Below are 3727 nucleotides of genomic sequence, written 5' to 3'. Positions count from 1 at the left end.
TAATAATTAATAATATTCTGGAATGGCGGAATGTCCAATACCTAAAAATGACTTTAAAAATAACAATTAAAAAATGAAATATACACATTCGTAATATAATTAATAATATTCTACAATGGCGGGATGTTCAATACCTAAAAATGACTTTAAAAATAACAATTAGAAAATGAAATATACACATTCGTAACCATACTTTTGTTAGAGCAATTATAAAAAAATAAGCAAATTCCTACTGTTAAATTAAGACAGTAATATTACTAACATTACTATTACTATCGGAAGAACATTTAATAAAACAAAAAAAACGATAAAAATTATATGCTAAAATATACTATTAAATTAATTTCACAACTTGACTTTAAAATACATGGCAATTGTCATTGACTCATTGACCAAATTATTACTTCCAGTAACTGCAGACGAGAAAACTCGGGATTTATTCCGATTCTGTACAAGAATTTCCGAAGGGATTCACGAAACTAGACTTCGTGAATGGACTTCATGAAAAGCGACGAGGAATAACTCTTCACGATGAAAATAATTTCAACTTTCCATCAGTACAAATCACGCAATCACTAGCATCCGTCTGACGCGAGAGACAGCAATAAGGCTTTGCATATAATAAATTGATCACTAAAATATACTTGCAATTCTGTAATGTCACCAACGTAAATGTCCAAAAACAAGCAAGAAGTTAATATTTAACTATTGCTTCAGTTCAAAGTTCCAATCTTCATGATTTATGTGATAAATTTGTATATACTAATAAATGCGAAGCAAAATTGATAATTATTCTAAACATTAATTTTTTAATTAGAAGTTACTTAAAATTATTAATGACTTTTTGATATTTAAAATAAAATCTAAATTAAAAAAAAGTTTCAAAATTAAATATTTATCAAACTTATTAGGTCAATAAACAATTTTTGTTATTATATGTAATCGTCAATTTCGTATAATTTACATCAATTACGCAACAATTTGGTTCACTACGACAAGATAAATGCTATCTGCATTAGTATAATTTATGAGTAATCGTTGGGCAAGTTACAAAAGTAAGTATGATGGCATTTATCTGGACACAGTTTACGTAAACTTTATATTACATACTTAATACTATTATACATACATTTATTTACAATAAAATTAATTACAATATTAACGCGTTACATAATTTGGATGGGTACAAAATTTTATAAATAAATTTAATTTCAAGATAGCTGAAAAATCAGTAAAATTTGAAATTAATTTGGTTTATTTTCATATTTGATAACTGGATGTTAACAGAGTCAAAAATAACAGTGTGAGTAAGTTGTACACTTATGTAAAAAAACATTATAAATAAAATATAAAAGCGTAAGGAAGGGATAGAAGTTTATAATAGATTTATTACAAACTTCTGTCTCTTCCTTACACTTGCATATTTTATTTATAACGTTTTTTTTATATAAGTATTACAACTTTTTGTTATCTTGTTATTTTTGACCCCAGTCTAATTAAATAAAACTTAAAATGAATTTAAAGTTTTATTCAATATTTAATCCCTCCTTTCCAATTATCAAATATGTATACATGTGACGTGTTTATTCCTACCTGTTCATTATACTTATCGTCCTTTCTATACAATCCTACCTATCCATACTTATTGTACTATCTACTCGCATTTTTATTTTTTTGTGGTTATTCAGGTATACCTATCTCTATCCGTGTATTCCTATCTACATTTTCTACTTCATAAGTATGCAATAACACCGCGAATATATGTAATACGTTAACGGCCGCATTCATCAAAGAAAGTAACTTTTCAATTGTAAAAAATTCTTTAATATGATTGGTTTTTGCTTTAGTTCCTTATAGATTCAAATGTATAAACCAATATATCATATTAAAGAATTTTACAACAGCTACAAAGCTGCTTTCTCTGTTGAATGCAGCTAACGCTTATCTCCTATCGCATGCTGATAAATTCAGCGGAATGACCTAATCGCGATCGTAATAATAATAAATAAGTAATAAACATAAGTAATTATTAAAACAGGCTTTCAATCTTTAAAATACAAAAAAAAATTAACAAATAACAGAGCTAATGAGAGTTAACACGGATAATCAAACGTAAGTTTTGTAGATTAAAAAAACCTACAAAAGTTGCACTTGATTATCCGCGCTCTCTCATTAGCTCTGTTGTTTATCGGTTATTTTTGTATTTTAAATAAGCAACATTTAAAAAAAAATATATAAGAACTCGCATTTGCGAGCAAGTTACCCTCCCGAATATTCAGATTATCTTTATACACTAAGAAAAAAAAATGTGTTCAAGTAACTACACATATGTAGTTGTTTGCAAATTTGATTAATTCAACAAATTTTATTTAATTGAATTTAACCGTAGTTTGTTTAATATTGAACAGTTCGTTAAGCAGACTACGGTTAAATTTGAGTAAATAAAATTTAATAAAATAATCAAATCTGCAAACAACTAAATGTGTTTAGTTGGTTAAACAAATTTTTTTTCTCAGCGTAAATGTTCCTTTTACAAACTTAAATTGGTATTACACACCAACCTACTTCATATACTTATATAATCTTCTTTCTTCTGGCCAGATTGAACTCACCTTTCGTTGCTCCTGGCCAACATTCAGGCTTCATATGCCAAAAATGGACAAGGAGAAATACTCCTTTTTGCTGCCGACTGTATTGCCGACTGCTGCCGGCTAACATCGCCGGCAATAAGCGTAAGATTTTACGCTTTCGTACGATGCGCGAAACACGAACGCGTCGCGAAGGGGCAATCATATTAATGAAATGAACTAAATATTAATATGCATAATTATCAATAACAATTTCTTTAATATACAAACAAATGTCGCGATTATTCTTTATTCGCGTTTATTAAAAATTAAAAATATAGTAAGATTAAATATACTCGAAATACTAAAAATTAAATATACTAAAAATTAATTTAAATTAAAAAATCTACATGTCAACAATCTTTTGATTTCAAGAGATTTCAACTTTAATTTAAAAGTATATGACGAAAAATTACTAAATCGATTACTATCCGATAACATTCAACGCCCATGTATGTACGTATTTTTAGCGATTCGAACGATTGGTTGTTGAATCTCATCTCAAAGCATGCGGAGATGAAAAATTCAGGTGAATAATGTAAGATCCGAAAGAGATAATTTTCCCTCATGTCAATAAATATATCCCTATTGTACTCGTATTTTGTATACTATTAGAATCATTTTTTGTATAATTCATTATTTCAACATTAAGAATTTTAAGTCATGTAAATCTTTAAACGCAATTTTAAAATAATTATGAGATGAAATTCTTCCATTTCTTGGTAAAATGTATATTGGATCTTACATTATGTTACTACTTTAACTGGTACAAAATCCAGCTACTACATATGAACAAGTTATAAAAAATCAGGCCAAAGTCAGTGCATTGAAATAAACAATAATAATTAATAATCATAAAATTTCCTTTATAGAAAAGCGAGATCAGTAAATTGTATGCGCTACATTAAAATTTTCGTTATTATTTCATCAATAACATATATACAAATAAGTTTGTGTGTGTGTGTGTGTGTGAAACAATAGAAGGAATTCTTTTTTAAATATACACATTGTACATTCATGTGTATGTAGATATTGCTTTTCTGCACCAACTTGTATAAAACTTAATTCTGAATAAATATTTGGGAATAGGATAGATAAGA

The sequence above is a fragment of the Trachymyrmex septentrionalis genome, unplaced genomic scaffold (genome assembly GCF_001594115.1).
Source record: "Trachymyrmex septentrionalis isolate Tsep2-gDNA-1 unplaced genomic scaffold, Tsep1.0 scaffold83, whole genome shotgun sequence".
Taxonomy (NCBI): domain Eukaryota; kingdom Metazoa; phylum Arthropoda; class Insecta; order Hymenoptera; family Formicidae; genus Trachymyrmex; species Trachymyrmex septentrionalis.
Note: the sequence above shows the minus strand (reverse complement) of the source record.